General features: G+C 44.6%; 1 protein-coding gene across 1 annotated transcript in view; it reads right to left on the bottom strand.

Moving 5' to 3' along the window:
• The window catches only part of UNC80 (unc-80 homolog, NALCN channel complex subunit), a 199,091-nt gene that overhangs the window by 160,077 nt on the left and 19,488 nt on the right, over positions 1-19,526 (bottom strand). The window lies entirely within an intron of this gene.

Below are 19,526 nucleotides of genomic sequence, written 5' to 3'. Positions count from 1 at the left end.
TGAGGAATCAAGCAGCAATCAAAGTGCGGCCCTCCAGATAAAAATTAATTTCTTCATCCTGGATAGAGTTGTTAATATCAGCATGATCTTAACAGACAATCCCCAAATGTGGTAACCCATTATTTAGAAAATAGCGCCGGTGGTACTCACCCACCGGCGCCTTTTGCGGGAGGGTCAGGGGAGACCGGCCACATGGCGTAGCCGCCATCTTGTCTCCTTCGGCCAAGATCTCGCGAGAGTTCGCGAGATCTCGGCCGATGATCAGGCCAGGGTGGCCTGATCGATTACGAGTTCGGGCGGGCCTGCCGGCCCTATAAAAGGGCGTGCAGGCCCGAGGGTGGTCCTTTTCGCCCGGACTCTTCATCCCGAGCAGACGCTCGGCTTGTTTGCTTGCGGCCGCCATTTTGGGTTACCTCATGTGGCGGCCGCCATTTTAGGAGCCTCATCGGAGACCTGCAGTGGTTTGAGCATTCGACGCGGCGAAAAGACCCCCCCTCCCCTTCCCCCCTGGCTGGGTTATAGCCTAGCAGAGGCTTTTAGGTGGAGCACGTTCCCCTCGGGACCAAGGGGGACCGCTCCGTGGGCCGTGAGGGGGGCGTGGGTGCGGGGCTCTATTAGCCCTCGTGGTGTGGGGTCTTTTGTGGGGGGTGCCCGGCTATACACCTCCTCGGGACCGAGGAGGGTAGAGTGGGCCATTTCAGGCCCCCTTTTTTGGGGGGTAGCAGCTTCACTGCCACATCGCTGCGTCTGCGGCCCTTGGAAGGGATCCGGAGGAGGTAGTGGCCCAGTCTGGGCAGAGGGCCCAGCCCGGGCATATGGTGGCATTGCCGTGCCCCGGGGGACCGGGGCTGCCCTGGATGACTTCTACCCCTTTCGGGGCAGGTAAGGTTGCACCACACTTGGCGTCCCCTCTGCTCCTCCCTCTACCCAGTCAGGCCTTTGTCCCGCTGGGTTTTGGGAGTGGGGTCAATTTTTTAGGGTCTCCGGTGGGCACCTGTAGCCAGGTTTGGTCCCCGCCAGCTCCGGCTGTGGTGGCCCAGACCCCGGGGACGGCTTTTACATTGGGGCCTGGGGTGTCAGGGACGGGGGGGTTGGACCCCGCCAGCTCCAGCGGCGATAGTTCCGGCCCCTATGATGGCTTACCCGTCGGGACTGGGGGTGCTGGGAATGGGGGCTAACACGGTTTGGGATCCGTTTGCTAGCATTAGGGCAGGGTCCATCCCGTGCGGGCTGCCAGCTACACCCCTGGGTTTCCACCTTCATCCATCGGTGAAGGAGGCCATTTGGAAAGGGGATTACGTGGACCTCTTTTCTATCCTAAATAGGGAGGTCCCGAAAAAGGATAAGGAGGGGGAGGTACCGGGGGAGAAGCCCAAGAAAACTAAGGTCAGTAAGTGTTTCAGCTCTTGGCTGTACGCTTACCTGACCTATGCCACTATTGTGCTCCAAAGGCAGCCGGCTAGGGCTGCCTCAATGCTTAAGTACATAGACCTGATAGCCAGGGCCCATTTCGAATATAAAGGGTCAATCTGGAGGCACTACGATAAAGCATTCAGTATGCGGGTGGCATTTGATCCCACTCTCCCCTGGGACATGGAAGTTCCCGACTTGTGGTTCCAAGCAACCTACATGTCTGGGAAAGAAGGATGTGATAGAACTGACAGTGGGCACTATATGGAGGAGGAGTCCCCAGCTTCCACCCCAGCTAAGGCTGCCATGGGGGGGGGAAGGGTGCCTCCCCCCCATGTCATCAGTTTGCTGCAAAAGGGGCTTGTTTTCGCCCCTTTTGTAAATACAGGCATGCGTGCGGGAATTGCGGAGGTACCCATGCAGTTTCCATGTGTCCCCGGCCTAAAAAGGGGAAGGACAAGAAGGGAGGGGGTCCAGCGAAGCAGCCCCCACCTGCTGGGGGAAAAGGGGCCCAGCCCAATTAATCTTCCTGTACTTAAGGGTTGGTTAAAAAACTACCACCCTCACTCGAGAGCGGATGCTCTCCTGCTAGGATTCTCCGAGGGATTTAGGATCCCTTATATGGGGGTTAGGAAAGCCTTCATGACCGACAATCTTAGATCGGTTGTGGGACATGAAGACATCGTTAGGGCAAAGATACGAAAGGAAGTGGCTGAGGGCAGGGTTCTGGGGCCTTTCCCAGAGCTGCCCTCCCCAACTCTAAGGGTGTCTCCTTTAGGGGTGGTCCCCAAAAAGGCGAGTGGTGAATTTAGGTTGATTCACCATTTGTCTTTTCCAAAGGGGGAGTCAGTGAATGATTTCATTCCTGACGAACTCTGTTCAGTCCGGTACGCATCCTTTGATGTGGCCGTGGCCATGGTTAGGAAGTGTGGGGTGGGAGCCCTTATGGGTAAATGCGACATTAAGTCAGCATTCTGGCTCCTCCCCATACACCCAGACGACTTCGAGCTCCACTTCGAAGGTGGTTTCTATGTAGACAGGGCATTGCCTATGGGTTGCTCTGTCTCGTGCTCTCTTTTTGAGAGCTTTAGCACCTTTTTGGAGTGGCCGCTCAGGAGGCGCAGTGGTCTGGGTTCGGTCGTTCACTACCTTGACGATTTCTTGATGGCAGGGCCTGCGCGTTCAGAGCAATGCTTTGCTCTAATGCGGGACTTCGAAGCCCTTTGTGCTCAGTTGGGGGTGCCTTTAGCCCCCGAGAAGACCGAGGGCCCTGCTACCAAGATTACCTTTCTTGGTATTGAATTGGACTCAGAGGAGCAATCTTCTAGATTGCCCCTAGACAAGTTAGTCAAGATTCGGGGTAAACTCGATCTAGTGTTGGGCTGAAGGAAGGTCACCCTTCGGCAGCTGCAATAATTAGTGGGGATTTTGAATTTTGCCTGCCGGGTCATTGTTCCTGGCCGGGCCTTTTCACGGAGGTTGTACAGTGCGATGAAGGGGCTCCGTTTGCCCCATCATCATACCCGCTTATGCGCTGGGGTCAGGGCTGACCTGTGCGTATGGCGGGAGTTCTTAGAATGGTTTAATGGGTTGTCATTTTGGAGGCACGAGCTTCTTTTGGAAGCTGAGTTGCAGTTGTGTTCAGATGCTGCGGGGACTTGTGGCTTTGGGGTTGTATTAGGTGACCAGTGGTGCTGGTCTGCTTGGCCTCCGGAATGGAGGGCCTCTCCCCTGGTTAAGGACTTGACCTTTTTAGAGCTCTTCCCCTCCACCAGAGCTTTGGGGGGAGCAATTTAAGGACAAAACGGGGCACTTTTGGTGTGACAACCTGGCGGTTGTCCATGTTGTGAATGCCTTGTCCTCCAAGAGCGACAGGGTCATGCGGCTTGTCCGCCATTTTGTGCACAGGTCTTTGTCCCTAAATACCTTGTTTTTGGCTAGACATGTCCCCGAGTTAGACAACGGGATTGCTGACGCCTTTTCCCGTGGTCAGTTGTCCAGGTTTCGGACCCTGGCCCCGTGGGCCCGTGCATCACCAGAGGCTTTTCCCGACCACCTTTGGAGCCTGGGCGGGCTCCTGAGCAGTGGAGAGAAGAGGCCTGTAGGGCTATGGCCCTCTCAGTGGCACCAGGCACCCCGAGGGCTTACCAGCATGCAGGTAAGTAGTTTGGGGATTTCAGGCAGGATAGGGGTTACCCCCATAGTTGGCCTGCCCCAGTGGAACACCTGGTGGAATTTTGTGTCCAGCTTAGGCAGCGTGACCTTTCAGTTAGGACAATTAGGTCCAAGTTAGCCGGTCTCGCCTTTCTGTCCAAGGCGGGTGGGTTTATGGACTTCTCTGGTGACTTCTGCATTCGGAAGATGCTGGAAGGCTGGGTGAGGGAGCGACAGGGGACCCCTTCTGATACTCGTCAGGCTCTGACGGTGCAACAGCTGTCGCTGATTAATCATGCTTTGGACAGTCTGTGTGCCTCTCTGTACGAGGCCCGTCTTTTTAGGGCAGCGACTTGTGTCATGTTTTTTGGGGCCCTGCGGATCAGTGAGTCTATGGCCTCCTCGCAGGCTGACACGTCGCTCCGTGCCTTCCAGTTAGGTGATCTGGAATTTAAGGTAGGGGGTGTCTCCTTTTTGGTGAGACATTCCAAGACGGATCAGTTGCATAGAGGGGTTAGGATAGAACTTAGTGCGGCCACCGACCAGTCTGTGTGCCCGGTGGCCGCTCTTTCTCAATTTTGTAGCCTGAGAGGACCGGGGAAAGCGTACCTTTTTAGGCATCAGGACGGCACCCCTCTGACCTGTTATCAGTTCTGGGTTCTAGTGTCTAGGGCTATAGCTAAGGTAGGCATTGATCCTGCCTGCTATGGAACGCATTCGTTCCGTATCGGCGCTGCCACTAGCACGGCACTTTCAGGTTTCCCGGCCCAGAGGATTCGGGAGATTGGCCGTTGGCGGTCAGCAGCATATTTGGGTTATGTTGGGCCTGCTGAGGATCTAGGTCAGGGTCTTAGGCTAGGTAACCTCTCTGTGTCCTCTTTCAGGTAGCCATGCCAGTACGAGACCGACGGCGTTGCTTTGCGGCCACAGTATGATATTTTGGGCTGGCCGCTCAGCAACCAGAAGCGCCGTGGAGACCCAGCTGTCTTTGGGCCGATGGGTCAACATGGTCTGGATGGGAAGAAGAGGCATGCGGTGGGAAGGTATTCTGCTGCTGTTACTGGCAGGGCGGCATCCCATTGCTGCGCCCAGATGGCTGGTCTTGCACCTCGGTGGCAATGACCTGTGCCTGCTTGGAGGTCTGCCCTTGATCTGCCAGGCTAGCGAGGACCTGCGGAGGCTTCGCACTGTGTGGCCCAGCATGCAAGTGGTGTGGTCGGAGATCCTCCCGAGGATCACTTGGAGGGACGCCATTTCCCTTAGGGCCATTCACCGGGTTAGACGGAGAGTTAATAAGGCCCTGGGAAGGATAGTTAGAGAGTTAGGTGGGGTTGTAGTGGCCCATCCCCTCATCACCATAGATCAGCCATGGCTTTACCGGGCTGACGGTGTTCACCTGTCAGAACAGGGGAACACCATTTTCTTACAGGACCTGCAGTGGTCACTGCGCGAGCTGGTGCAGTTAGAGGGGAGAGTCGGGGGGCCAAGATAGAGATCTGACCCCCACTCCGTGGCAGGTTAGGGGCAGAAACCTGGGTGGTGGTTTAGCAACTGCGTGTTCTCCGTTGGGCATCTTTGGGGATGATTGACAGGTTCTCTCCAAAGGCTTGTGGTGGAAGCGACCTGAGCAATTGGGGGAACCTGTCTTTGGGTCCTGCCCATTTAATTCCCCTTGTAGGGGTTAGCCGGCGGGACCTCCCACATGCAAGTGCATGGCATGGTCTCAGGTGAGGGAGGGGTCCCTCAACTGGACTAGCATGGAGCTATGCCCATAAGTTGCCCCGGAAGTTTATGTTACGTCATTTTCTGCCCCGGAAGCAATTGTTTGACCCTGCGGGTCCTTGTTAGGGTCATAGTTAATGTTTATTAATTATGCTAATTTAATTTAAAATTATGCAAATTTATTTTAATAAAAATGACCCAGTTTAAATCCAGCTCTTGTGTCCGTGTCGTTACTCCGCCTCTCCTGCAATAGCGCCGGTGGTACTCACCCACTGGCGCCTTTTGCAGGAGGGTCAGGTGAGACCGGCCACATGGTGTAGCCGCCATCTTGTCTCCTTCAACCGAGATCTCGCGAGAGTTCGAGAGATCTCAGCCGATGATCAGGCCAGGGTGGCCTGATCGATGATGAGTCTGGGCGGGGCCTGCCGGCCCTATAAAAGGGCGTGCAGGCCCGAGGGTGGTCCTTTTCGCCTGGACTCTTCATCCCGAGCAGACACCCACCCGCCCTCCCTATCTTTCAGTGTGCTATTCTGGGTCACCCTAGGGGGCCGAATAGGGATTTTTTGCGGTCTGGCCATTAGCCTTGACCGTTTTTTCGCCTATTCCACACTGTGGAGACGGATGCAGCGGTTAGGGGGTGCTTGCACCGTGTAGGTTAATTGGCTTACCTTTGGTCATTTGGGTAGGCAGGTTAGGGGCGGAAAACTGGGTGGTGGTTTAGCAACTGTGTGTTCTCCGTTGGGCATCTTTGGGGATGATTGGCAGGTTCTCTCCAAAGGCTTGTGGTGGAAGCGACCTGAGCAATTGGGGGAACCTGTCTTTGGGTCCCGCCCATTTAATTCCCCTTGTAGGGGTTAGCCGGAGGGACCTCCCACATGCAAGTGCATGGCATGGTCTCAGGTGAGGGAGGGGTCCCTCACCTGGACTAGCATGGAGCTACGCCCATAAGTTGCCCCGGAAGTTTGTTACGTCATTTTCCGACCCGGAAGCAATTGTTTGACCCTGCGGATCCTTGTTTGGGTCATAGTTAATGTTTATTAATTATGCTAATTTAATTAAAAATTATGCAAATTTATTGTAATAAAAATGACCCAGTTTAAATCCAGCTCTTGTGTCCGTGTCGTTACTCCGCCTCTCCTGCAAAAGGGAACACAAACTGATTTAGGAGAGTGAAGAAGAATGAAAGAAGCCCAGTTGATCTTGAGCATGAATTGAAAAACTCGGCATGGTTGGGAAAGTTTCAGAAGGAAGAAACAGCCCCTCTCTGGATTCCATGAAAGCCTGCCCAATTCTTCTGCCATCTCCACTGGGCACACGTTTTAGATCCTCCTTGACTTATTCATTCATTCATTCATTCATTCATTCATTCATTCATTCATTCATTCATTCATTCATTCATTCATTCATTCATTAGATTTGTATGCTGCCCTTCTCTGAAAACTCGGGCCGGCTCAGAGAATACAAAAAACAGCATCACAACAAATCTAATTAATTAAAAATTTCTACTAAAATCCCATATATATTAAAATCAATCAATCAACTCATTCACAACCACCCATTACATCTCATAGACAGGGGACGGGGGCTTGATCAATTGCCCCATGCCTGGTAACATAAATGAGTCTTGAGACTCTTGCGAAAGGCGAGGAGGGTGGGGGCAGTACGAATCTCTAGAGGGAGCTGATTCCAGAAGGCCGGGGCCGCCACAGAGAAAGCTCTTCCCCTGGGCCCCACCAGACAACATTGTCTGGCCGACGGGACCTGGAGAAGACCAACTCGGTGGGACCTAACTGGTTGCTGGGATTCATGCGGCAGAAGGCGGTCACGTAAGTAATCTGGTCCAATGCCATGTAGGATTTTATAGGTCATCACCAACACTTTGAATTGTGTCTGGAAACCAATTTGTAACCAATGCAGTCCACGGAGTGTTGGAGAAACATGGGTGTATCTGGGAAGACCCATGAGTGCTCACGCGGCTGCATTCTACAGAGTCTACGGAGAGGGGCGGCATACAAATCTAAATTAATAATAATAATAATAATAATAATAATAATAATAATAATAATAATAATAATAATTCTGCGCAATTTGAAGTTTCCAAACACTCTTCAGAGGTAGCCCCATGTAGAGAGCATTGCAGTAGTCAAACCTCGAAGTGATAAGGGCATGAGTGACTATGAGCAGAGACTCCCTGTCCAAATAGGGCACCAGGCGAACCTGGGCAAATGCCCCCCTCGCCATAGCCAAAAGATGGTGTTGTAACATTAGCTGTGGATCGAGGAGGACACTCAAGTTGCGAACCCTCTATGAGGGGGGTCAATGATTACCCCCCAGGGTAATGGACATATGTGCTAATTGTATTAGTTAAATTTCAAACTGAAGGTCTTCATGATACTCTGAAAAGCAAAAGCTTATAAATTTTGCTTAAAAACCAATCATAACCAAAGGACTGGTCTTAAATTTACACATGAATATACTCTTCTTAGATTGCCAAAGAATTGTTGGAATCCATGTCCAGGGGCCACTGTTTGGGGGTAAAATTTCATTGCAAAGGATTAATAAGATTGAATATAAACACGATCATACTGCCCACACTTATAACAACATAAACTCATAATTTTTGAAAATGTACAATGCACAAAACACAAGAATTAAAACATGTTACACTGAAACAATAAAATAATACAAGCAGCAGCCACCAGAGTATTTTAAATGATCCTAAACAGCACATAGATTTAAAATTAAATCAATAATTGAGTAAAATATGGACAAACAAAAATGTCTTTGGCTAGTGCCAAAAAGAGAATACAATTACAGCAGGAGAATCATTTGAGAGGTGGGAGACAACACTGAAAAGTGCCATTCTTGTATACTGGCTACTCAGAAGCTTTTCCTGGGATCCAATGAGGATATAATTGGGGAAAAGGCATTCCTTTAGATAACATGGTCCCAAGTTCAGAAGAGCTTTATAGATTAAAACCTGTTCCTTGATCTCAGGAACAGAACAACTCTGGGAGTCAGTGAAAATAAAATTGGTTTAGTTGCAGTCAGAAATTTTTTACTTTTTTGTACTATCTTTCCAGATTATATTCAAGAACAGAGTTTGGACAACTAAGTATCAGGGATGCTTTTCTTGCAGTAAATAGGATGCTAAGGTTTACAACCTTCTAACTGTAGGATTCTATGCTACAATTATCTTGCCTGTAGCAATAGAATAGATATGTGCATTTGTAAGTGCAACTGGTGGCAGGCATTCCTTCTTTTAAGCATGTGTGTTTGAAAACTGATTAATCACCCATATCTCTGTAAAGTGTTTCATCAATTTAATTGATGTTTCATTGGTGCATCAATGTTTCTCCTACCAGTTAATGGATTACTGCTTTCAACGCTGTTTATATGTCTAATGAAAAATATGTTAAATGTGAATTTATGTATATTGTAAAATACATCTAATGAATTTTCTGCAAAAACCTTGCTGAGATAAATACACACTTTCCAGAGCATTTGTATTCTAACAAGGTTCCTCTAAGTGCTACTATAATCTAGTTCGGTCTTGTCAATTTTAACTGAAATTGCACACCTATATGAACCCTGATAATACCACAGGAAAATTACTGTAGTCCAAATGTCAAGGACAGATACAGTCTTATAAACAAGCCACATCCATATTTTAACATTTTTCCAATAATGGTATCTGTACTTTTATCATAATCCTTTTTCAAAATGTTCACAGCATGTATTACTTTTCATCAGGTGTATTGCTGACATTTGTAGTTTTACTGTAATGTATTTCCACAGAATACTCCCTCAGGCATTCCTTCATTTCAATAATTTCATCACTTTACTTTCTTTTGAATTATGTTCACTCCGCTGGTGGCTTTTTGTTTAGGCCATTCATCCATTTACAAAACAATGCTTCATTCTTTACAAAACAAATTTGGTTTTTTTCTGACTCTTTTAGTCTTAACCATCCTTTTCTCTGACTACATTTACCCTTTCTCTTTACACAAGATACAATTTCTTTCTTTCATTCTTCTATTTGCAGATATATATATCTCGTTCAGTTTCTTTCATTTTACCATGCCAACGAACACGTTCATCCTTCTCATTAGCTCCACATAATTCTGGGGCACCCTGCTTCATTTTTTTCCCATCCATTCCAGGTGGCTTTGATTTCTTCTTTTTTTATTGCCTGCCTTCCAGTCATTCTGACAGGAGACAAACTTATCTTCTAATACTTTTATACAAATATATAAAATTATATTGTTGTAACCATAGATATAACATACAGAGCTCCATCGCTGTAAGTATTTTCCTTTCACTTTTGTTTCTTCCAGTTTTTTTTCTTTCCTTTATTTTTCATTTCCCTCCAAAATACATTCTCGACACAGCAAAAAAATTGTCTTCCATACATTCCAACCTCTGAGCACTCTTGAATTCTTCATTAATTATCTTGGTCATTCGTCACAAACAATTTATTTATTTATTTATTTTATTTTTATTTTTATTTATTTATTTATTTATTTTTGTTTGTTTGTTTGACTTATACGCCACCCCTCTCCATGTACTTGGGGCGGCTCACAACATATCAATAACAAAACAGTAACCAGTAATTTAATCAATAATGTCTTTAGTTTTATATCTCCTCTTCCTATAAGTACTTAAAAAGAGTTATGTTTAGACTATGTATTTGAAACTGAAGAGAAACTCAAATAGTCACCATTTATTGGAGGGTCTTCAAATGGACTATTCATATTTTCTGAATGCTACCATCTTGATCCTGCCCACCCATTCATATCACTAACAATATATTTTGCTCTGGAACACAATCGCTCACAATGTTGCCTAGGTCTGGTTCCTCTATTATCACATTTCCTTGCAGTATATCATGCAAATATCACCGACATATGGATTCCTGTTTTCATAAGCTCCCATAACAATTTAGATGACAGTAATTCATATTTCCTAACACAGATTTTAATTACAAAAACACTTTCATTTCCTAGCATATATTTCTGAATTCTAAGAATTACATCTTTCTGAATTACATCTTTCCTTTTTTATTAGTTTCAAGGATGTGAAACATCTATTTTCATTTCTTTTCTTTTAATTAATTACTGTTGTTTACAATGTATTCTTTTATTCCAAGTTTTAATGATCTGTAAGGCTTAGTTGTCACCACTTAAGTCCATAGATTTGATCTCTAGCCTCCTTGTGGTTTTGATCAAGCAGAGCTTTTATACAATGCTTTTTACCACGATAGAAAAACTACAAAGCAGGTTACCAAACTTCATTGTATCCCTGTTCTATGTAAAATTCTCTGATAACAGTATGGACAATACTAGTCAATGTGGTACATTTCAGCCAATATGTCACAAGCACCTAGAGCCCAAGCTACAGGTGCTTAGGCTCCATATGCATGCTTGAATATCTACTCTAGATACTCTTGAATATCTACCCTTGTTTTCAACTAATGTATTTATTTATATCTCACACAGTGAATGGATGAATAAATAAATATAAGTATTCATTGTGACTATGTACGAAACAGTCATCTCATTTTCTTTTAGCTACTATATGATTTATTAAAGGATCTGTTTTTATAAAAAAGATGCAAACTGATATTCAGTTTATAAAAAAGATGCAAACTGATATTCAAATGAAAGTTTGAAATATTTTTCTTTACAAATAGAATGTAAGCTAAATACACAGTAATATTATTTTCACAGAGAAACAAAAAGGAAAGAAAAATGTAACAGTGAGATTATTTGGATGGTCCCAGAGGGAATGATGATAAACCTTGAAGGAAGAAGAGTGAAAGTAGAAACACCTGAAAGAGCTCAAGAAATATATGAGCAAGTTGCTGGACTAGAATTAGAACTGGAGAGTGGATAAAGACTGAAAGCGAGTGTTCAGCAAAGGCTTTTTGAGCAAGTTGAAAGATCAGATAAATTACTGTTGATTGAAACAATTACATTCAATGTTCTAATTTTTGACATGCCTTGTGCAGAAAAAAAATGTTTCTAAAGTCAACTGTAAATTTGTGGCCCACAGTACAAATAAACAAATGGCAATATGCTTTAAGAAACAGGTGCAGATTATTCAGAAGCCAATTATATCTGCCACTCATTCTGCATCCCAAAGTAAAATCTCAAATGGTTTGGTCACCTATAATTTCTACCTGTAATATAACTTTGATTTACAAGGTACAGGCCCTAATAAAGTATCTCTATGTATTTTTCATTTTCATATTGCATGTAATATTATGTAACTCAGTAAAGATGCTGTAACAAACCTGAACTTTCATGATTATGGTAGCTACTTCCTAAACTTTCTAGGAGAAAAGGAAATTAACTTTTTCATCCAAGGCACTTACAGTAGATTAAACCAAACTTGTAATAGTAAGTGTATTTTGATTTCTACCTTCAAAGTACAGTTCACGTTATTTGATATTTCTTTAGGGAAAGTAGCAGATCATACCTATACAAGCAAACAAGTTCTGTTCTTTTCAAGTGATTCTATAAATAATGTCACGCAAGTAGAGCATTAATGTTATTAAAAGGTTATCTGTTTCCTATACCCCTTAGCAGGAGTGGCTTCCAAATTTTTCTTACTACCACTCTGTGGATGTGTCTTAATTTTGTGGGAGTGGCTTAATAATCATGCGACCATGTAGGAGTGGCTTGATGATCAGGTGACTGGGTGGGAGTAGTTTGGCAGTTCTGTGACTGCGTGGGAGTGGTTTTGGGATCATGTGATTGGGTGGGGGTGGCTTGGTGATCATATGACTGGGTGGTATGTGACTGGGTAGACGTGGTTAACTTGACTTCACTCACGTCAAGGGTTAGGATTAGGGTTAGGATTAGTGTGCATGGCCTCAACAAGATACAATTTTCCTTTCTATTTACTACTACTGAACATCCAAAATAAACTATTTAATCCTATGTACATATGTGATATGTAAACATACGTATTACACAGGCACACAAAAATACAGTATACATTATCTACTATATTTATTTATTTATTTATATGCTGCTCACCTCAAAACACGCTCTGTATACTGTATGTGTATGTAACACACGCACACATGCACACATCCCTCTTCCAAAACTATACACATTCAACCTCATTTACAGCATTTGGAAAAACATATTCAGATTCCACTTTCTGCCACTCATTTAACCATAACCTCTGTAGGTTAGAAGACTATATATGCCTTCAGATGTACTTCCCTAGTTTGCACATGTCTGTTAGAACCAGAGGTCTTGGATTGAGTAAAATGTGGTGAAACTCACGTAACAATGCTATTGCTTTGCAACCAAAATTTTAGGCTCAACTATGGTCATAAGTCAAGGCCTATCTCTGCCTTCTTCTGCATGGCAGCCTTGTCCTAGTAAACTCCTTCTCCTTTCTGGCAATTTTCATCTCTGATAGAGGCATAAAAATAATCCAGACAATGTAAGGTTTCCTGCTGCAGCAGGGGGTTGGACTAGGTGACCTCTGAGATGTCTTCTAGCTTTAAATTGCTGTGCTGTTCCAAAGTGTCTTCTGAAGCCACATCCAGTGGTAAGGTTTGCAGTGCTTCCTTCTTCTTCTTCTTTCTCTCTCTCTCTCTCTCCCCTCTCTCTCCTCTCCCTCCCTCCCTTCCTCTTTCTTTCTTTCTTTCTTTCTTTATTTATTTCTCTCCCTCCCTCCCCCTCTCTCTCATACGCACAGAGAGAGAGAGGAAAAAAAAACTTGGTGTTTCTCTCTATAATAAACCTGATACTAATCAATTAAATACTAATCAATTCAATACCCTATCTCAACTACGTTAAAGGCTAAGAGAAGGGAAGAAAGGGACTAACCTTAAAAAAGTTTACTTGACAGTAAGACTACTCTCTTTCAGCGGGATTTACTACTAAAAGATACACATGATTGCAGGCAGACAGCAAGCTCCTTTAATAGGCTGTAAGTAAAATTTTTACATTAACAAAATTTATACCCAAACAACAGAATATAGGAGCAAAAAAATCATAGCAATAGTCTGAACTATGCTTTTCTTCTTTAAAGTAACAAATTTAATGGACCAGGGGAATGCTGCCGATGTGGTTTACTTCTCCCTGACATCACGAACAAATGTCACTCTAGGATGTCGCACTCACTCTCTCCTTAAAGGCCCAGGCTTTCCAGAGTTATGGTGGAACGAACACACACACACACACACACACCAGGGGTGTCTTACCCTGACAGTGTTTGTGTCTGGAGGGTAAGTCATATGTGTACAAGTTTGGTCAAAATTGCTCGAGGTGTTACTGTCACGCTGGAAATTGCCAGCCCCCAATGACATTGAGAAACATCCAGTAGTTAGAGAGTTAATTCTGTCTAGTAAGGTAGCTCCTCCTGTGTGATGTAACCTTTTGCTCACATCCTGTCTCTTCTCCAAGAAGAAGGGCGGTCCTTATTTAGAGGACATCTTTTTCTCCATACATCCTACCTAGAGGATGTGCTTTTCATGTCTCTTCAGACATTTATTGTTTTTATACTTTTCTAATAAAAAGTAACTTGTTCATTCGAACATGCTTGTCTGTACTTCACTATCCATCACCTCTGGAAGCTCCCGGCTCACTCCTCACGGGCTGAGCGCCTTGTCTAAGGTAAGGGGGTCTTCTAATCCCGACATGGCAGCCGAGCACGGTTGTTATTGAAGTAATAGACCCCGCTTACACCCCGTAAGCTTCCTAGGAATTTTTCCCTAATGCCAGCGAAAAAGAAACGTAATCCTCTCACGCAGTCATACGTTGATTCTCTCACGAGTGACCAGTTGGCCCAACTCAAGGAGACAATTCGTGTAACCGATTGTAAAAGGAATCCAACAATGTCTCTGCAAGGTGAGAAGGAAGTTCTTCAAGCTGACGCCTGCATTCATCAAACCGTAAGTGAATCTTACTTGATTGATGTAGAAACCAGGGAAAAGGATTGTAAATCTACCCAGGGTGAGCCCTCCGGCAGTCTTTCCATTAATCCTAGCGAAGATGAGGAGGAGGAGACGTTAACTCTGTTCCCCTCGCAATCATCTGGTACCCACGTTAAGGCTCAAACCAAGACAAAGCACCTAGATGATTTTAGCTCTCTCACTTCTGCTAAAATAAAAGGAACTTCCTTAAACCTGCAGAAAATTGAAGAGCTCATTGAGAAGGATGAGAAGGAGATACTTTCCTTAGAATCAGTCTGTCTCCGTTTTGATAACCTTCCTACAATGAAAACTATAGAGCAGCAAGAAATCTATTTCAGTTACTTAAAAATGGCTAATGAAGCCAGGACTGAATTACGATCTCTGAAGAAACTCCAGCTTAGAATTCTTATAGAAAAGATGGAGGCTATGACCCTGAAAGGTGCCACGTATGTTCATTCTCCACAGGGAGATAGCGTAGGAATGCACTCCTCCTATCCCCCCGAAGATACGCATGCGCAAATCACTCACTCTCCAGTGGCTAAGCAAATCTTCCCTGCTCAAATAACAAACAAAGAGGCCTCAAAAGAGGGAAAAGGAGGGGCTAGTCACCCCACCGTAAAAAAGCCGAATTTACTGCAGTTTGAAACTAGAAGCAGTGCGGGGGGGCAAATTCCCCCATTGCAGCAAAGTTACGCAGCAGCGGCCACTAGTGGATGGAATGCGCCACAGGCACAGTTAATTCCTGAAACAAAAGCATCTGAAGTGAAGCCTAATGCAATTAGAGTTTCCCTCACAGCTAAGATGCAAAGGCAATCGGTTCCTCATGTTCCAGATTCTTCTGTTTCATCGCAGAGGCCTCCAGTTTTTATTCCACAGATGCCTGTAAAACTTCCCCAGATGGGACAGCCACAAGGTTTGCCAGGAGGGGTTGGGGCTCAACCCCAACCGCTCCAAGCGGTTCAGATGACTGCTCCAGCAAGGCATGCCATCACCTCTCCTACTCTGAAAGGTGAGTTTGTGCTGTTACCAAATCAACTGGATTTTAAAGTATGGCTTTGCAGTATAGGACTGATCTTTATACTCATGTCTATAGACTCTGATGTTTTGTTCAACCCAAGTACTCCTGAATGGAAGAAAGTTGTTGACAGATTCAGCAGCTATCCACTGCCTTTTAAATCTACTCAGAGACTCTGTAACATGCTAACTGAAGAAGCAGAGTTGCTGAACACTGGCCTTAGACCTATGTCAGCAGCATTTAAATCTAACTTGGCCAAGGGCGGTCAGCAGAAAACAAGTACTCCAAAGTACTCACGCCAGAAACCTTTTAAGAAGGATGACACCCGCATTTCTCCTGATGTGCAAAGTGTGAAGTCTGGCGAGACTGATCATCCACCTTATCCAACCCAGCCTAAAGGCGCACACAAGAAAGGATCCAGAGGAAAGAGTTCTGGAGCTGCAAAGTCAACTCCCAAAGACTCCAAAGATGAGAAACCTACTTATGTTGGTACCATCCACCTCAGCATTGTTCCTGACAAGAGTCCACTCTACGACATTCGTGAGTTATGGACCCTAGACAGTGGAGCAGCGGCACACATCGCGTACCGGAAGGAATCCTTCAGTGAGCTACACCCGACAGATGTCAAAGAAGTGTATGGAGTTGGTGGTCTACGTTCCAAGGTGGAAGGAAAAGGAAAAGTCTTCGTCAAAGAACTGGACTCCCTTATCTCAAATGTTTTCTACGTTCCAACTGCCAAGAACAACATCCTTAGTGGATATTGCCTGAAAGAAGAATTGAAGGTTGTAATGAACTTTGGACTCAATGACACTAACCTTTTCAAGGATGGCAAACTTCTTGCTACTGCCATCCCCATCGAAGGTGTTTTTTATTTGCAACCCAAACCTGCCAGCAAAGGTAGTGTAAGTATAAGCGTTCCAAAGGGCGATTGCACAGGTCCAGAGAGAAACCCTGGTGCCACTGCTAGTTCAAAGGTTCCTAAAACCAATGAAACCCCTGAGGTTCCTAATGCTGTTAAAAATGTTAAACATATGTTAACAAACAAATCTTTTCATTCCAGGTGCATTCACAGATGGCATCGTCGCTTGGGGCATGCTTCTTACCCCGTTTTAGCAAAGACGTCTGAATATGTTGATGGTTTCACAATTGATGGGCTTGCAAAGTTTACCTTGATTGTAGAATTTGTAACACTGCCATACTTCAGGATCTCAAAATCCCCAGATTTCCTGTCCGCCAGTGTACACGCATCTTTGAATTGGTCCATACCGACGTTGTCGGTCCATTTCGGCCTACTGTTGGTAAACGTAAGTACTTCTTAACTGTAGTTGACAGTTACTCACGATTTGGCTTTGTTTTTTCTTTAAAACAAGAATCAGAGGCGTTTGAGGCTTTTAAAGACTTTGCTGCAGATATACTTACCCAACACGACGTCTGGATCAAGCGGATTCAAAGTGATCGTGGAGGCGAACTTATGTCACAAGAGTTCCAAGGATGGATGGCCAGGAATGGGATCCTCAGGCAGACCTCATCATCAGGAGCGCAGCAGCACAACGATGTATGCGAACACAGAAGCGCGATTCTGCAGACAATGTTTCGTTGTCTCATTGAGGATGCAAACGTGGACTTTTCATACTGGGGCGAAGCATTAAGGTATGCTAATTACATTGTTAACAGAACATGGAGTAGCGTCATTCAAGACACTCCTTATTACTTGCTCCATGGCAAGAAACCTGACATTCAAAACATTTACATTTTTGGTTGTTATGCCACTGTTAACATTCCAGTTGAACAGAGAAGAAAAGGAGGTCCTGTGTCAGAAAGAATGAGATTCATCGGCTTTGATGAAGTCTCCAAGTACCACAAATTTGCTGACTCTCATCATAGAGTTTATATTTCTAATTCAGCCAAATTTGAGGAAGACACAAATTGGTCCAGTATACATAGTAATGATACTTCAGTTTATTTTCCTAAGGAAAGTGTGCAGAGTCCTGAAGCCCAGGAAGCTGTGCCAGATATTCCAAATGTTCCAGATGATGAACAGCCTTCGACAGTTGCCGAGGAAACCCCTGGTGATGAACTTGAAGGCGGAGATGATGATGAAGGATGGACCAGCGTTCCCAGACGTTCCAAGAGAACTACCAAAGGAACTCCTCCAAAGAGATTTGCACAGCAAGTATCTGACTCTCCTTATCTTTTCATGTGTAACAATCTTACACTTCCACCTGATCATTTTCACCAGATCAAACTTTTGCCTGACTCTGAACAAGAAAAATGGCATGAGGCTATGGAACACGAACTGGACTGTTTAAAGAAACTTAATGTGTTCCAGAAGGTGGAGCCTCCTAACAAGAAGAAAGTTATTGGCACACGCTGGGTGTATAAAGTCAAACAAAAGCCTAATGAGGAAAAGCTGTACAAAGCTAGGCTTGTAGCTCAAGGATTTTCTCAAGTTTATCCGGAAGACTACACAGACACATACTCACCCACAGTCAGAAATGAAAGTGTCAAGATTGCCCTAATCACTGCTATTGCTTTGGGTTTAGAAGTTTTCCAGTTTGATGTAGAGACTGCCTATTTGAACGCTGATCTGAATGAAGAGATCTACGTCAAGGGTGCTCCTGGATTCCAGAACCGAGAAGGAGAGGTTTGGTTTCTGAGCAAGTCTTTATACGGCCTCAAACAGAGCGCCCTCTGCTGGTACAAATTATTATCCCAAAAGCTAAATTCAATGGGCTTTATTAAGTCCGAATCTGATGGATGCGTGTTCACAAAAGGGCAAGGTAAGACTTATGAAATTGTTCTTGTTTATGTTGATGATATTGGTTATGTAGGTCTCAATGAAAGCACTAGTCAAACTTTTGCTAAGGGCCTTGAGAAACATTTCACCTTGAAAAGCCTAGGGCATATCAATGATTATCTAGGTGTTCAGTTTGAGAAAACTGAGAAGGGGTTCTCTCTTTCACAAGAAAGTAAGGTTGACCAGCTTTTGCAAAATTGTAACATGTCTGATGCGCATACTTGTCGTTCTCCTATGCAAACTGACTTTTACAGGTTAACCCGAGAAGAGTATCCTGATTTTGAGAACAAAACATTGTACCGGTCAGTGATTGGATCGCTATTGTACATCAGCAGCTGGACGAGACCTGACATTTCACTGAGTGTGAATCTACTGTCCAGATACGTTGGAAAGGCTACCACGTTTCATTGGTCTTGCATAAAGAAGCTGCTCAAATACATGAAGCTCACGAAAGGCAAGAAGCTGTACCTTGAGCCAGATCATGTTGAGTACCCTGAAGTGATTTGTTATGCTGATGCTGACTGGGCAAGTGACACAGAAACACGAAAAAGTACTTCTGGTTATATCATGTTTTTAAATGGTTGTCCTTTCTTTTGGAAAGTTAGGCAGCAGAAGTTTATTTCTTGCTCTTCAACTGAATCTGAATATGCATGTGTTTCTGATTGCTGTAATGCATTAATGTCTCTTTTTCCTCTCATTGATAGTATTTGGAAAGGTCCTATGACACCAATTGTTATTATGGAGGATAATATTTCAGTTGCATTCATTGCTGAAGCTGAATTTGTTGGAGCTCGTTCACGGCACATTCACATCCGGTATCAAAATATCCGAGAGAAGGTGAAAGATGGTTTCGTGAAATTTCAGTATGTGGCTACTACTGAGCAGATCGCTGACTTGCTGAATAAGCCATTGCCAGCTGATCAACATGAATACCTCACCAACAAATTGTGCCTTAAGTGAATTGATGTCTTGATGTCCTGATGTCCCTCTTGTCTCTGATGACTGACAAAGAAGGGGTGTCACGCTGGAAATTGCCAGCCCCCAATGACATTGAGAAACATCCAGTAGTTAGAGAGTTAATTCTGTCTAGTAAGGTAGCTCCTCCTGTGTGATGTAACCTTTTGCTCACATCCTGTCTCTTCTCCAAGAAGAAGGGCGGTCCTTATTTAGAGGACATCTTTTTTCTCCATACATCCTACCTAGAGGATGTGCTTTTCATGTCTCTTCAGACATTTATTGTTTTTATACTTTTCTAATAAAAAGTAACTTGTTCATTCGAACATGCTTGTCTGTACTTCACTATCCATCACCTCTGGAAGCTCCCGGCTCACTCCTCACGGGCTGAGCGCCTTGTCTAAGGTAAGGGGGTCTTCTAATCCCGACAGTTACAGAGTTATACTTCAACATACAAGCAAGCAAACAAACAAACAAACATACATACATACATACCTACGTACGTACCTCCTTTTTTATAGATAAAGAAAGTAAGC

The sequence above is a fragment of the Erythrolamprus reginae genome, chromosome 1 (assembly GCF_031021105.1).
Source record: "Erythrolamprus reginae isolate rEryReg1 chromosome 1, rEryReg1.hap1, whole genome shotgun sequence".
Lineage (NCBI taxonomy): Eukaryota > Metazoa > Chordata > Lepidosauria > Squamata > Dipsadidae > Erythrolamprus > Erythrolamprus reginae.
This window is presented reverse-complemented; position numbering and strand designations above follow the sequence as displayed.